Consider the following 17,500-nt stretch of genomic DNA (forward strand, 5'->3'; position numbering starts at 1 on the left):
TAAAAATATCACATGGCCAAAATATTATATCTCCAATTAAATCTCCAATTCTCCAGGAAAATACCTCAAAGTTATAGTCAAAAACTATAAACTCTCTGTTTAGCATAACTGCTGAGAAAGGGCAAAAACTCGGCAGATAAAATTGCCCAGGAAATTCTAGAAAAAAATCACCAATGTGTCATAACTCATTACAACAGAACTCCAAATATATAGTGTCTAAGCAAAGACTTCCCCTTATTCACTACGGCATAGGCCAATAGAAACTAAATCAAGTTTCCTATCTCTGGCAAAGTTGCAACAAACACAATTGTGCAAGAGGCCAACAATTTCCAGAACCCAAATATCCAGAAAAAAAAGATGTAGTGCCATTACGTATACATTCAAAAATGCAAAAATTCTCCCATAAATCTCTCTGCAGCATCAAACGGCTGAAATTATAAACACATTCGCGAACAATGACTCCAAGTCACGAACAGAGATATTAAAAAATTCACACAAACTGGAGAGAAAAATAAATTCAAATTCGCCCATGATAAGAAAAAACTTACGTCAATGGCACTGTTAACTATTCCCGTGACACCTGTAACATCTGTAACTCGCGTAGACTTCAAGCAATTATCTGCTGAACTCACAAAAAAAAGGAAAACTAAATCTGTGGTTAGTTCCTCCCAAATTCAAGAAACATCACCACCCTTAATAATCATTACAACACCCATATTAGTATAAAAAATAACACCAATATCAGTATTCGCCAGTATCAGTAGTATCACCAAATATTAGTACTCGCTAGTATCACCAAAATTGCTATCATCAAATTCACCACCCATAAGTCATTGACACATTCCCCAAAAATTATTACCACCATGAACTCTGACAGAATCCCCCCAAAATATCTCCAGTAATGATAATAATTCTCCATAATAATTCCACTTAAATATCTCCCCGTGATAATAATTCTCCATAGTAATTCTCCCATAAATATCTCCTGTAAAATATTTCCAGAAATATTCCCCAGTATTCATCACCATTGCCACACCCCATAACACAAATATCATTACCACTCACCACCAATCATCACAAATCATCACCAATGGCACCACCATTTGACATCACCAGTCATCACCATTTCAAATAATCTCCATATCTCAAACAAATCCCCCAAAATAATCTTGGTATCCCCAGATATAATTATGCGTAAAGGCATTCTCCAAAGCATAAAGAGAACTTGCACCACATTCATATGCATTTCATTTCATTTTCTCTTCACTCAAGAGAAAGAAAAAATCTTTCTAAAAGAAACCCTACAGGCATATCATATCATCACCCAGTGGCTATCAGCTGATTTCATGGGTCTGAACTTTCCTATTCAAGGCCAAACTCGCCCCATTACCCTGACACACACACAAAAAAAAGGAAGTTTACCCTCCCGTTGGCACAACCCCATGGAAGACACTAGCCTCCCTTGGTGCTACCCCTTAGTTGCTCAGCAAAAATTGCACTGAGTGCGTATACAGAGCAGCCGCTGTCTCCGAGGGCCAAAAAAATGCAATCCAAGCATCCCCAAGAACTGAACAATATGTATGAAAAACTTTCGCACATATACATGTGTTAAAACCAAGACGAATGTGTCTCCTTTAATATGTGCCAAGAAAAACAAGACATAGCATTCTGCTGATATGGGAAAAAAAAAGAAATGTTAATTTGAACTGATTCCTAACTCAAAAAATGATTCATACACAAAGGCAAAAACATAATGTAACACTCACTTCCTCAATTAGGGAATACCTGACTGCCAAACCATGCACGCTTCCACATAAACACGAGAATACACACATACTCGAACAACTTGGTATCCGAACAAGAAAAACACATAGTACTCACATGCACTTACAAGACTCACTGAGTGACAAGAGACCCTCATGTCATCTCAAAGTGGGCAGAAATGCTGACCCTAGTTGAAAATTCCTTCTCAGTACCAGATCCACGGCTGAACAATTCTTAAGTCCTGTCACTTATTAACTGAAAACTAACACATTCCCACAACCAGACTCTTCGAAAACAGCATCTTATAGCTGCTATTAATGTCACAAAAGGCTCAATATCATTCAAATACCGCTTGCCACCACTAATAACGAGATAGTCATTATCTTGTTATCATTTTGATAGCGATAGGTCAGAGCGGCAGGCGGCTGGTAATTGGTAATACATTCTCTCTTCCTCTCTCTCTCTCTCTCTCTCTCTCTCAACTCTCAATAACTCTCTCTCCCTCTATCCACCTTAGGTCATCAAATCAGAGTCGGAACTTACAAAAATATACATTTATTTTAAAGCAAAGTGTTAACTGAATAACTCAGATACTTAACAGAATGATTAAATGAAATGTTAACTCAAAAGCCCAATTAACTCAGATAACCCTCGGTAATCAATCAAACACCAACATTAGTTTAGTCATAACACTAGGCAAAGTCAACATAGTAATTAAGTCAGTATACCATTTCTCCAATGAGCAATCGCCCCCCACCCCCTCTTCTCCATAAACATTCCCCCTGTTAGAAGACAGGAGAACACTCTGGTAAGCACAAGATCATAATCAAAGATCATATAAACAGAATATCTCTGAAATAAATATTCAAATACAATCCAGCCACACTTGGCCAAAACAGATATAATAACACTCACCCATTCAGCCAGTATGGATTGTCACTAATCAACAAACACTTTGGCAGAGCCATCCTATCCCTGCCTTCTCTCTGTAATAGTCTTCCCTTCATGGTAAAAATATCTTTCCTTATGTAAGGGGAAAAGTGCACACATAGGTACAAACCCACACTCAATGTCCAGAATGTTCACGCCCCAGGTAACCGCTTGAAACCAGTTCCAAAGTCACCTCTTACATTAAGCTCTCATGGCGACAGGACGTGGCACTGATTTGCTAAGACACCAGTTTTAATCACACCACCTCAAAAAAAAGATGCGTAAGCATTCCAAGGCTGTCGCTTGGACACTGTCTCCAGGGAAGTTAAATTGCTGATTATATACATTCTAAGAAATGACATAGCACATCACATTATATATTATTTAAATATCATATATATATATATATATATATATATATATATATATATATATATATATTATATATATCGAGCTACAAATGTTCTTTAATATCTAATTTGCTCTACCTCAGAATTAATATATTTTCATATATGTAACCGAAGGTGAATTTATTCAGCGATAATAGAATTGTCAGCTGACGGGCATGAACCATCGACATCTTCAATGCCAGGACTGGCAGTGAAGCCTTAGCCAACCAAGCTACCGCAAGAGGATAAGTAATGCCCCCTCCCAACTCAAATACCTGCTGCGCTCAGGTATTTTTAGTTTTGGAGACTGCATCAAACCCACCTCGTCCTCGGTAGTGTTGTAGTGCTTTTGCCCGCATGTAGCCATTATATAAGTCATATCACATTACCGTGATTCATATACATATATCGAGCTACAAATGTCCTTTAATATCTAATTCGCTCCACCTCAGAATTACTATATTTTCATATATGTTTAACCGAAGGGGAATTTATTCGGTTATAATAGAATTGCCAGCCGACGGGCACGAACCATTGACATCTTCAATTCCAGGACTGGCAGTGAAGCCTTAGCCCACCCCCCACCGCAAGAGGATATAAGTTTATGCCGCCTCCCATCCCAAATACCTGCTGCGCTCAGGTATTTTTAGTTTTAGAGACTGCATCAAACCCACCTTGTCCTCGGTAGCGTTGTAGTGCTTTTGCCCGCACGTAGCCATTATATAAGTCATATCACATTACCATGATTCACATACATATATTGAGCTACAAATGTCCATTAATATCTAATTCACTCTACCTCGGAATTAATATATTTTCATATATGTTTAACTGAAGGGGAATTTATTCAGCGATAATAGAATTGCCGGCCGACAGGCACGAACCATCAACATCTTCAATTCCAGGACATTTGTAGCTCGATATATGTATATAAATCACGGTAATGTGATATGACTTATATAATGGCTACGTGCGGGCAAAAGCACTACAACGCTACCGAGGACGAGGTGGGTTTGATGCAGTCTCCAAAACAAAAAATAACTGAGCGCGGCAGATATTTGTGTTGGGAGGTGCTGGGTAGGCTAAGAAGTGGCAGCAAGAGTGAGGGGGAGAGCAGGACGTATTTTCTTCTTTAAAGAACTCTGCAATGGATGGTGGGTATCATAGGCATCTGCCCATTTACAGCATTCCAAAAGAGTCTTCGGGGCCTTGTCCACCAAGTGGGTGGCAAGATCAGGGGGGGCGTAGGCAAGAAAGTCCTCTAACTGGAAGAGTTCTAAGACCTCCTCAACAGATGTTGCATTGGAGGCCTTCGTCCACCTACGGAGTGCCGGTGTCTTCTTGGCCGCCCACTCAGTCCACGTCTGGTTAGCCTCCTTGGGCATAGTCCTCCATTTTTGCCTCCACCGGTCTGGGATCAATTCTTAAGCCCCAAGAATTGCCTCTCACACGAGGGTGAGATCATGTCGCTCATTCAGGGGAAGGGCCTCGGATGCAGTCCGCCCTTTGCCAGCGAGATGCTTGCCAAGGAGGAGGACCACTTCCTGAGAGGTTGGATTGAAGTTCCCGAACACCTGCTCGACATGATCGAGCCAGGTGTTGGGTTCATTATTGTCCCAAGCCCTAATGAGGCCACCCATGCTGTGGAGGTGAGAGGGAGCAGGAAGCGTGGGACTCGGGGGTGCCAGGGTGGCACTCTGGACTGCCATAGCCAGTTCATGTGCCCTTTCTCTCTCCCTTTCAGCAGCTTGAAATTCTCTTTCAGCCGCTTCTCTTCTCTCTTGCGCTTCTCTTTCAGCAGCTTGCGCTTCTCTTTCAGCCACTTCTCTTCTTCCTTGCGCTTCACTTTCAGCAGCTTGCGCTTCTCTTTCAGCCGCTTCTCTTCTTTCTTGCTCTTCTCCTTCAGCCACTTCTCTTCTTTTTTGCACTTCTCTTTCAGCCGCTTGGTATGCCCTTTCAGCTGCTCTCTCTTGGGCTGCTTCCTTCAGCTTATCATTCACCCAATTGATTAGCTTTGCGCCCTCCAGCCCCAGGGCTTTTCCGGCTTCTGTGAAGGCCTTAGCCTCCTCCAGTGCTGCATTACTGGCCATCTCCTCAACCGTAAAACGCTAGTAGACTAGCCTGAGAATAATAGGGTGGAAAGCAGTTGCAAAATCAGAAAATTTCGCCAGAGGTATGCGGAAATGCTGGACGCACTTGGCAAGATGACCGTAAATTCCTGCAAACACAGTTACTACTGGTGTGTAGCACGGCGGAAAACTCACGCCGTAGAATCTCTGTAATTTACAGTTCGGCGGAGAACTCGACGCCGGTAATGGATTTGGTAATAAATTTCGTAAAATAGAATGAAAGAATCTGGTCAGGCAATTCACGGACTCCTCATGTGAAAAGGTAGCGAATGGAAATAGGGTGGAAAGTAGTTGCAAAATCAGCAAACGTCGCCAGAGGTATGCGGAAATGTTCGATGCAGACTTGACAAGATGACCGTAAATCCCTGCAAACAGTTACTACTGGTGCATAGTATGGCGGAAAATTCACGCCGGAGAATCTCTGTAATTTACAGTTCGGCGGAGAACTTGACGCCAGTAATAGATTTAGTAAAAAGTTTTGTAAAATAGAACGAAAGACCCTGGTTACGAAATTCACGGAATTCTCACGTGAAAAGGTAGCAAAAGGATTTCGTAGAGGCGGAAACTCGACGCCAATATGGATTTGTATGGTAAAAGGGAAAATAAAATTTCAGTCACGAAATTCACAGAATCCTCACGTGAAAAGGTAGCAAAGGGATGTCGTAAAGGCGGAAATTCAACACCGGTACGGATTTGTAAGGTAAAAGGAAAAAATAAAAAACTAGTCACGAAATTCCCGGAAACTCAACGTGACACGTGACAAAGATGTTGTAAATGCAGAACCTCAACACAATTACAGTTTTGTAAAAAAAAAAGAAAAGAAAAAAAAATCTGGTCACACAAATTCACGGAACCTCATGTGAAAGAGTGGGAAATAAAGAACGTAAATGCGGAACCTCATTCATTGAATCCTCACGTGAAAACGTGGTTAATACAGTTGATAATAAAAAAAAATGGATATGGGATCTCCCTTTTGTTTGTTTTTTAATAGATATCGTCTCGAGGATGGAGACGGGAATTAACAAAATATATTCTTTTCATTGCTACCAACGCAAAATCCCTTGAACCTAGCTTTGCTCAGAAGACCCAGGATAACCTCTCTAACACTATAAAATACACTGCCTTTTTTCCCACCCCTGTTCTTTTCTCGCTCTCACGAACCTAAAACACTTCTGTGCGAGAACTTAAAACCCCAGAGAATTAGCCGCATGCGGCCTGTCTAGACTGCTCTGGACTGAGTGTATGAATCACAATTGTTTTCAAGGCCGTGCTGGTACTACACTCGGGGTAACATGACTGTTCGAGATGCCCTTATTTGATAATTTTCTGCACAGAGAATGTTAAGAATGTTTTACGCTAACACTGTTTTTCCTTTTCTGACTTATTGACTCGTCTATCTGTTATGGATAGAGCAGGGATAGGTTTAGCCCCGTGGCTGGGCGATTTAAAATTCCTGTTTAAACCTGCGACCTTCGTCAGCGAGAGGGAGAGAGAGAGAGAAAGAGAGCGGGAGAGAGAGCTAGCTAGTGCGCGTTGTTTCACATAAAAAAAAAATAACACACGAAAATACCTTTACAACCCGGGATTCGCGATTAACTAGCAATTCACGATATTTTTATTTTGAAACTTACTCCCTAACCTCTGTTCTTCATGCAATGGCACATAACATTAAAATTTCTCTCTCGATCTGGGGTTTATCAGCCTACACGTGGTCTCTTTTCTATCGCTACAAAGGCAGTCAGATTTTATATATCCCTAACTAGAATAACTAGTTCTACACAAATACTAGAAAATCAAATAAAATTTACCTTATTCCTATTGTGGAGAATTTGGAAACCTTACCTTAGCTTGCTCATAAAAATATTAAGGAATTCAGATTCGTTTCTTTCGTGATTTTTAGCTTAGCTTATTACGAAATCGTGGTTGGGGTCGCCATTATTCAAAATTCCACCTCGTCTCCTCCCAGAAAATACACTTACATTGAAGATTTAGGCCTTGACTAGAGGACGAAGGGTTTGAACAAAGAAAAAAAAAGTTGAAAACTAAATTTCTTCGGCATTAGGCCGGGTTTACTGAAGAGGGAGGAATTTACATGAAAGCTGGACTCTAGTTTTTTTTAAATGCACTGTATTTACATAAATTGACAGAGGTCCAGGAACACAAGGGCAGGTGAACTTCTTTCAGTCCACCTGAACACGTGGTGGGAGCAGCGTGTTTAGGAAAATTTGCGCAACGGAGAAAAACTGCAAGCTTGAAGGAATTCCAAGTCCTACCACAGCCAGGGCACAGCGTTTGTCTGCAAGTAGAGGGGCATAGGCATAAGGCAGGGGGCACACGAGGGTGAACTTTACTCACTGTTTTCTATCAATCAAAAGGCCACTGAGAGGGAAATGAAATGACTGGGAAATTTGCACAGCAGAAACTATTTCGTGGCTTAAATTCACTTGGGGAATGTTACTAGTATCACAGGGGAGTAATTACAGAATTGAACCCAGATGGTGAAGCGGAATGAAACACTGCACAAGTCACCTTGGAAAATGAAATGAAATACAGACAAAGATAAAACAATTCCCTGGTTGAAATGGAATTTCCCTTACAGTACCTTTAGTGGGATGCTGGATGTATTCTTCTCTAAGTCCCAAAGCATGGAAAGCCAGGCCCAGGAGGGCAGGGCGGGGGGGGGGGGGGGGGGGGGGGGGGGGGGGGGGGGGGGGGGGGCGGGGGGTGGGGGGGGGGGGGTGGCAGGCAGCGGCGTCTGGTAAGGGGCCAGTGGTCTGACCTAGCCTAGGTCTCGTCGTCTTCTGAGGCCTCTCACGGTCTCACCTGGATTCAAGGCCTTTCAGCTTTCTCCTGGATAGCACCTCCCACTATGCCTGCAGGGGATATTCCAAGCACCAATGGGAGAAGAGGATAGTTCTTCAAAAGAAAAAGGAGAATGGATTCATCCAAAGTCGAAGGGGCAACCCGTATAGATACATTAAACTTGGGTTAAAGATGATTTCTTTCCTTGTTCTGCTTAAATCTTGACAATAAAATATATATATATATATATATATATATATATATATATATATATGTATATATATTTGTGTATATATATTTGCGTATATATATTTGTGTGTATATATATATATATATATATATATATATATATATATATATATATAGTATATATATATATATATATATATATATATATATATATATATGTACATATACGAATATATATATATAGATATATATATATATATATATATATATATATATATATATATATATATATATATATATATATATATAATATATATATATATATATATATATATATATATATATTTTATATTATTGTCTGTATATATATATATATATATATATATATATATATATATATATAATATATATATATATATATATATATATATATATACATATACATATATATATATATATATATATATATATATATATATATATATATATATATATATATATATATATATATATATATATATATAATATATACATATACATATATATATATATATATATATATATATATATCTATATATATATATATATATATATATGTGTGTGTGTTGATATTTATTAAAAAATCACAGTAGATGCACGTGACTTCATTAAAGAAGCGAATAACACAGGAAAATGATAGGGGGAAATCCAAGCGCTTTCGTCTTTACTGAGATATCGTTCCTTGACAATGTCTTAGTAAAGACAAAAGCGCTTGGATTTCTGCCTATCATTTTCCTGTGGTATTTGTTTATATATATATATTTATATATATATATATATATATATATATATATATATATATATATATATATATATTTATGTATATATATATATATATATAATATATATATATATACATATATATATATATATATATATATATATATATATTCGTGTGTATGTGTATAATCCAAATATGTCATAAATATGGGTTTACACTTGACCTTTCGCTTCTGATTTCTGTTGCAACAAAACATGAAAGATCGAAATAGATAGCTGTTAAAAATTCAAAAGGTAGCGAACATACCGTTGGTCTTCACAATACAGCTCCGCGTGTATTCACTATGGAATTTCATGCAACTATGAATGGAAGAATTTTACGACACAGAACGTTCTTTTGTTCGTACACCAAAGCCAACGAGAGAGAGAGAGAGAGAGAGAGAGAGAGAGAGAGAGAGAGAGAGAGAGCAATTTTTTTCATTATGCTCGTGAAGAGATTTCCTATAGAGAAAAGTGCTTTATATTTGTAACGCCATATAGTATTTCCTTTTTTTTAATAATTTTATACTTTATATTTTCCCCCGTAGCTGGGTAGTGACGTTAGTGTACCTCATGTGTTGAACTCTAGACATTACTTAATGTTCTTTGCAAAATTCATTCGGCCCTTTCATTCATTTTACTGTACCTCCGATCATATTCCCTCTCGTAATAATTGATTCATGGTGCAACGCGAGGTTTTCCCCCCTGCTACACCTTTGAAACCTTTCCACACTCAATTTCCGTTTCAGGGCTGAATGACCTTATAGGTCCCAGTGTTAGGCTTTTTGAATAAATTCTATGCTATTTTATATCTTACATGTTCAGAACCAACTCTCATCTCGCATGATTATGGCGCTGCATGAGGTGCTACCTTCCTAACTCAAATTTCTTTTTAAGCAAAGAAACATCTAACCGCTAAACACCACTGCTATATACCATTATTAACTGTTAATGACTATTTTTATCTAAATTTTAAAATTCTTATTTTTTTCATTATATCATATGCACTGTTGCCTAACAAAACTGAAGAGGCCTATATGAGACTCCTGGTGGCTTTCAAAGAAAAATCTCTGTATTCCAGCCAATGACAATAAAGACTGATTTTGAACAGGCCATAGCTAAGGCCATGGAACCAGAATCTCCAGTGTCTAAGCGTCGTGGGCGTTTTTTATTTATTTATTTATTTTTTTATTTGTAAGACTTTGAACTGGCAATGGTCAAGGCCATGGAACCAGAATTTCCAGTGTCTAAGCGTCGTGGGTGTTTTTTATTTATTTATTTTTTTTTTTATTTGTAAGATTTTGAACTGGCAATGGTTAAGGCCATAAAACCAGAATTTCAAATGTGTAAGTGTCGTGGGTGTTTTTAATTTTCTTTTTTAATTTTTGGTAGAGGCTTTATGGAAAAACTCAAGGAAATGGTCCGAGGGTTATGGAAGACTCAAAGTCGAATTCATTTTTAAAGCTCGTCGTATTGGCATTTACACCGATACCCAATGTTGTGGCAACATTTGAATCTATAACTGAAAACGAGATTTTTCCTGATGAACTTCCAAGAGTAGTGGGTTACTCTGAAGATGCGTGGATTAGCTGGCCGTATAGACACAGCCATAGGCGTACCCCTATATTTAAACCTGGAACGTGGATCTGTTTCAATTACGTCAAAGAAGGAATGCCGAAAACAAGCAATGCTATTTAAGGGTGTCACAAAAGTTTCAAAATAATTAAAGCGAGAACAAAATTGACACGAGTTGCAAATCGGACAATTTGTGGGAGGTGTGAGTACGACCGGGAGCCAAAAAAAAAAAAAGAAAAAAAAACTTCACTAAGCGCAACGATTACGGGATATTGTATCAAAATTATGACGAAACGGGAAGTGTAGAAGAATATTCAGTAAGTGTCGTGACCAATATTTCTTACTAATACAGTAGCCCAAATATGTTGTCAATCCCACATTTTAAGTTGATTTTTTTCTTGCTAAAACATTTAAATTCTTTTATAAATTGTAAAAACTAATAAAACGATGAGTTTCAATATTGTTGGTATTATCGGCTGAACCAATTAATTGTATAAAATTTTCTTACAATTTTTTTTTATGTAATGAACCTTTTGTTTATCTTGAAATATTATTTTTTGAATTTACATACATACATATATATGCTACAAATTATTTCGGAAGCCTTAAACTAAAATTTCGAGTTCCGTTCAGGAAAATCTATTCATAATGTGTGCAGTATTTTAAGCTTCCATGAAGGACAAATAAAAGAAAGGATGTAAGAAATAAACTTAATACTTGCAAAATAATCGATTTCAAGGATATCCACAGATCGCATTCGGTCTTGTTCCAAGAAGCAAGACACTACTAAACCTTTAGAGTCCTTGGCAAAGGACAACATCCTTCGAGTTAGGACATTCAATTGAACGTTCGGACCTTCGGCAGTAACATCGTTTGAGATGGAAGACACTGGACGGGAGTTTGACACGTAATAATATTTTTGTTTAGCTTCGGAGTGGCGTATTCGGTTCCTTCTTAATGATAGAGAATTTTCTCTGTTTTGAAGTGTTTAAGGCCGTGTTCATCACGTGACTAGAATACAGCTGAGTACACAAGACCCGGATGGCGCTTGGGATCATTTTCACTTCGTTGGCTGTTATGAACACCGAACGTCTGCAAAGCAACACTTGAACTTCGTGTAATTTTGCTAATATTCTGTATTGTTCTAGGGATTTTCGAAGCTTTAATGTGAGATTTTTTGAACTGAATTTGTTGCCTTCATATTAATTTGAGAACACTTAATCTCGTATCTGCTGCACGTTTGTCTCATAAAATCGATGGCAGGAATTATAGCATTGTCGTCTCATGATCTGACGTGAGTTATCGCCCAAAATATAAAAAGTTGAGTAAGTTGCGCTGAGCTGTAAAGTTTTGTCTTTTCAGATGGTGTTTGGAACGTGTTTGACTTGGACTTGCTATTTTTGCAGTAAATATTCAGACATGATAAAGCTGCTCTCTTTACGAACAGGTATGTTGGAAGAATTTAGTTTAAAGTAATTTATTTTTATTGTGTAAACTTGTATGCAGGAGGAAATATTTTTGCTGAGTTTAGTTAGGCAATTTTTTTTTATTTTATAAATTTACTTTAATTTGTGTAAACTGTTATTAAACAACTTTTTTTTTCTTTTTTTTATCCTCCTCCCCTTTAGGGGCGGTGCCCCTGGAGGGGTGGAGGAGCCATCCCTGTCCCGCATAGTAGGTCGCAAGACCTACTATGCCGGATTATTGGGTGGTTGTAGGTATTACTTCAAACCAATTAATCAAACTTATTTCTTTCAGGTGGTGAGTAGAGACTTTAACTTTTTACCTAGTTTTTAAAAGTTTAGTTAGGTATTAGGTGTTCAGATGTGCTGAGCTTGCTCCCACTTGGGATAGGCTTGAGGAAGCTAGGAATATTTATGCAATTAAATGACAATAATCAGTATTCAAACAAGTTAAATTTGCACAAGCCAGGCGACTCTGTATTTGTTAGTATTTGGGATTTTAGGTTCCTGAAATGGTTAAGTTTGTGGTTAGGATAAGTTAAGATAGCGTTTAGGCCAATGCTCATTTTGATTTTGCTCTTAAGAAAATGTTTTAAGGGCTAAGTTAGTGTGAGACTAAATAGATTTTTCAGAGTATTCGGATTTGATATTGACTTTCTTTACATTAAATCTGTGATTAAAGGAAGCTCCTGAAATGTAGGGCTTGCGTCCTCCATAGCTAATCTCTTAAAGGAAATCAAAGTAGTGCTCGAGTTTTCCTGGACATATCAAAAGGTATGTTTAGGTTTGATCTGTTAGCAGAGGGAATTTAGGTGTTAAGTATTTTGTCGGTGGCTCATAGCTGGGACTAATTTTTTTAATTGAAGTCTAGGATTTTTTCATTTTTATTTTGCAAAGGATAATTGGAATGTAAGTTGATAATTGAGTGTGGGGTAGTTTAGCAAGAATAGTGGTAGCTTTGATATGATTAGGTTGCTCATATCATAAGCAATTTTGATACTACCTGTTAACAATGAGTTTGTATGTTACTTTATGAACAGGGGCAATGAGTTTGTTACTTTATGGACACGGGAGATGAGTTTGTTACTCATCGACACGGGCGATGAGTTTCTTACTCACGAAGACGGGCGATGAGTTTCTTACTCACGAAGACGGGCGATGAGTTCGTTACTCACGAAGACGGGCGATGAGTTCGTTACTCACGAAGACGGGCGATGAGTTCGTTACTCACGAAGACGGGCGATGAGTTCGTTACTCACGAAGACGGGCGATGAGTTCGTTACACAAGACGGGCGATGCAGTTCGTTACTCACGAAGACGGGCGATGAGTTCGTTACTCACGAAGACGGGCGATGAGTTCGTTACTCACGAAGACGGGCGATGAGTTCGTTACTCACGAAGACGGGCGATGAGTTCGTTACTCACGAAGACGGGCGATGAGTTTGGTACTCACGAACACGGGCGATGAGTTTGGTACTCACGAACTCGGGCAATGAGTTTGGTACTCACGAACACGGGCAATGAGTTTGTTACTCAATAAACACAGGCAGTGATTTTGGGATTCTATCCATGAAGAAGGCATGAGTTTGTAATCACACACATATATATAACAAGGCTTTCGACTTTCTGAAATACCCATTAACAAAGATAACGAGGTTAAGATGGAGATATTAGCCTTTGAGTTTCATGCATTTGTTGGCATCCATTAATCTAGTGAATGAGATTCTCTCATGACCGTCGGTGTTCACTATGCTTTCCATGGCAATCAGGTGCTGAAGATTATTTGCTTCACAGCACATGAAATGTTTGGAAGGTCATGAGACAGTTCATGCATGTGCCAGTATGCATTTTTAAATGCAGTATACCGAGCTAGAGGAGCTGTATTTTATTTTGATAGGGGCAGAACTATCATGAAGTTCTCATTTCCTTCCAAACTGGAGTTCACATTGCACAACAAATAATTTGTTCTATAGTTCACTGTATTTTTTCCACTGGTTTCTTTGAATTTGACCAGACTTTCTGAAAGACTAATGGCATCTTTTCAAGACCAACTTTGATCGTACCATGTTGGTTGTTTTAAGTTTTTTTTTTTTTATTATTTTTTTTTAGGGGGGATTTTCAGATTTTTTAAATTTTTTTTCCCAAGGTTTAATACATAAATGTTTAGTGGTTTCTGCATAGTGAAAAATTTTACTATATGGCGTTAGGAGTTGGGTTGTATAGTAAAGTATAAGAGCTTGTTAAACAGTATGAATGCATGAATATGGTATAATTTTACTCCGAATAGTATAAGTATTTACTGTGTACTAACTTTTTTTTTTAACATTGATTGGAGAAAATAACTTGGCTTTCTATAAGCTTACTACCCTTGAAGTAAAAGATACCGTATGTGTCCAAAGAATGATTAAAGATAACTTTCTCCTTTCGGATTTGCCGAGTAATTTCTGTAAGAATATTTTCTTCTGCTGTTGTTTTCTGTTACAGATCACGTCTTACTGGAGGGACCAGAATTTAAGAAATTGTGCGGACATTGGGTGGATTTGAGAACCTTTCACTGTTAGGCTGATATTTCTTGGGATTCAAGATCTTCACTTTTCCACAAAATGCTGATAGTTATGCTAGTTTTGTTTCTCAATTAAAAATTCCTAAACCTACCGTTTACTTGTATATTATGATTGCTCTTTTAGATTAGTAAATAATGGGCCAAGTTTTCATTTCTTTGACTTCTCCCTCTGTATTTTTAAAGAAAGCAAAGTGTGTTGAATCTGGTTTATCCTCTCCATGATTACAGATGTTAAAGGTAACAACTACTTAATTTAGATATGTACCAAACTGTTCCAAAAAGCAATCACTTGTATTCATGTAACAAACTGTTCAAAAAAGCCATCTCTTGTATTACATAAAGTAAAAACGTGAATGAATACGCATGTGAGAATCCTATATCAGATGTCAAACTTAAAGCAAATTGATTTAAGCCACACTCTCGGAATTGTTGGAAACATAATATTTTTACACCTAAGGTGGTAAATATGGGTCAATATACTGAAAGGTGGTGCCATCTGATACCATATTATACGGAACATAAGTGAAGAATTACTGAAGTTGCCAATTAATAGAAAGGACAAAGACAGCCATTAAATGTTTTGTGAACTTAATAATAACTTTACTTGACAACAGTAAAACAATGTTTAGTTAGACACTAAAACTATCAATAAATATTTTCGTTGCATGGAGTTAGTACAAAGAAATTGACACTTCCATTCATTGGTATCAAAGTGTTTTATAATAAGGTGGTTAAGAGCATGTTACCTGGGTATTTAACTGAAGAGACAGAACATGAGTTTTATGGCTTAATAAAATATTTTAGAATTCATAACGGGCAAAAGTGATCGCTCCCTCGGATCCATCGATTCTCACCTAATATGGGCGTAGGTCTTGAGGTACTTGGCAAAGTATAGGAGTTGACTCAAGTGAAATTAATTTAAAACGTTATAGGTTGAAGTATTTTCTTAATATTGATTTTTTAAATGAGGGGACGGGGTTTTGCCGGAGAGATCTTATGGCAAAAGAAAGCAATTCAACCACATGAAGCCTAGACTCACAATGTTTCTCTACCATAAACATGTAATACTTTGTTTTAGAAATTTACTAGTGTGGGCTAGTACCATTTATTTTTAAAACCACACGTGAAACCGCAAACGGTTCTATTCGATAACAGATCTCGGTAAAGCCAGCTATTTCGTCAATGTATGTACATCAGGAAAGCTGGTGACCACAAGAAGAGCTGTGTCATATACATGAGGTGCTTACAAGGGCAAGGCTCGCTATACATCAGGAGGCAACATTGTCCGTAATAAAGATAAAGTATGGAGAAGATGCAGTATATATTCAATAGCAAAACTGAAAAAAATGCGAAACAAACTTCTGGCTTAAGAGTTAGTTTTCGCCAAAATCTCGAATAGGTCTTGACACGTATCGGTTACCGAACAACTATTTCATCAGGTTTTATTTCCCGTAGGATAGTTGGGTGGGTTAAGAATGCTATCAAAGAACATCTATAAACAATAAAAATGAGGAATGGAATTAGTTTTTAGTACGGTATTTCATGTTTTCTTAAAAGCAAAACTTTATTACAAATAAAATGTATTGAGAATTAATCTTAGCCCCGTGTTCTTCCCCGGATCTGACAGACGACGCGTATTTTATATCCTGAAATGAAAATAAGAGATTTTTCCTGACATTAATAAAAATGTAGGTGAACACGCCAGCGAGACCTTTCTTTCAGGTAAAGGTCACATACTCCACCTAGTTCTTTTTCTCCTTATTGCCTTAGTACCCGAATATAAATTGCCAAGGTTATGAGCTCTTCAATAACAGATTATGGGGAAGTAAGATATAACCAACGTACACTCCATCCGTACTCGCGTAAGCATAATATTTTGAAAAAATTTGAATATTCAATAAACTTACCTGTTGATGGTGATGGACTAGAATCTCAGTTCAAGCCCTATTTTTCAACCTCTAGATATAACACGTGTTACATAATAGTCACAATTGCGTTGAATATAGGCAAGGGATAGTATACCATATCTAACATTTCCACCTTTAGTATACAACCTGCCGTTTCATTAAATGTTGAATGCAGGTACTGTTTTTGAAAGTCTCTCTATCTCTCTCTCTCTCTCTCTCTCTCTCTCTGTAACACAACAGACATGCTTTCTCTCTCTCTCTCTCTCTCTCTCTCTCTCTCTCTCTCTCTCTCTAACACGCACACACACACATGCAGATCGTCCCAACACGCACTCCATCTCACTTTTGCCGCCAGTTGCAATACATACTAAGGAGAAGAGAGAATTGCTATGGAGTGGCCATCTACCAAGGCCCATTTTCCTCTTATGACATCAATCCCCCATCGTGGCTGGACTTGAGCTCGTTCTTTCTTCTCCTGTTTTTCTCTTACTTCCTTTCCAGTCATAGATAAAAGACTCAACATAATCAAACTCGGATATAAAGAATCTTACAGAAATGCAATTAAAAGGGTTTTTATGTTCAGATGAAGCTTATCTGCATCAGTACCTAAGAAAGGGTAGGGTTGTGATATCAGCACATCGTATTAACAAAAGTATCAACCCCTTGTGGTAAAGGAATGGACCAAAACGACGCATATATATATGTATTCATATATATATTGTATATATTATATATATATTAATATATATATATATCATAAATTATATAGATATACATAAAGATATATATATAATATATAATATATATATATGATAATGATATATATATATATATTATATAATTTTTATATTATATTATACCTATATATTATTATATAAATATTATCTATTATATATTTATATATATATATATATATATATAAATATGAAATTTATATATATGGAGACGTGAGGAATTGGTACAGCCAGGAGATTTTGATTGTGTCCGTTCT

The 17,500-nt window shown here is 37.3% G+C and overlaps 1 long non-coding RNA gene across 1 annotated transcript; it reads left to right on the forward strand.

Annotated features, from left to right (window-relative positions):
• The first annotated feature begins 11,416 nt into the window (after window positions 1-11,416).
• LOC135215130 (uncharacterized) lies at window positions 11,417-14,749 on the forward strand. The gene is made up of 3 exons (XR_010314591.1): window positions 11,417-11,693; window positions 11,939-12,023; window positions 14,524-14,749. It is a non-coding gene; the product is annotated as an uncharacterized LOC135215130 (long non-coding RNA).
• Window positions 14,750-17,500: the final 2,751 nt, after the last annotated feature.

This window comes from Macrobrachium nipponense, chromosome 5, assembly GCF_015104395.2.
Source record: "Macrobrachium nipponense isolate FS-2020 chromosome 5, ASM1510439v2, whole genome shotgun sequence".
NCBI lineage: Eukaryota > Metazoa > Arthropoda > Malacostraca > Decapoda > Palaemonidae > Macrobrachium > Macrobrachium nipponense.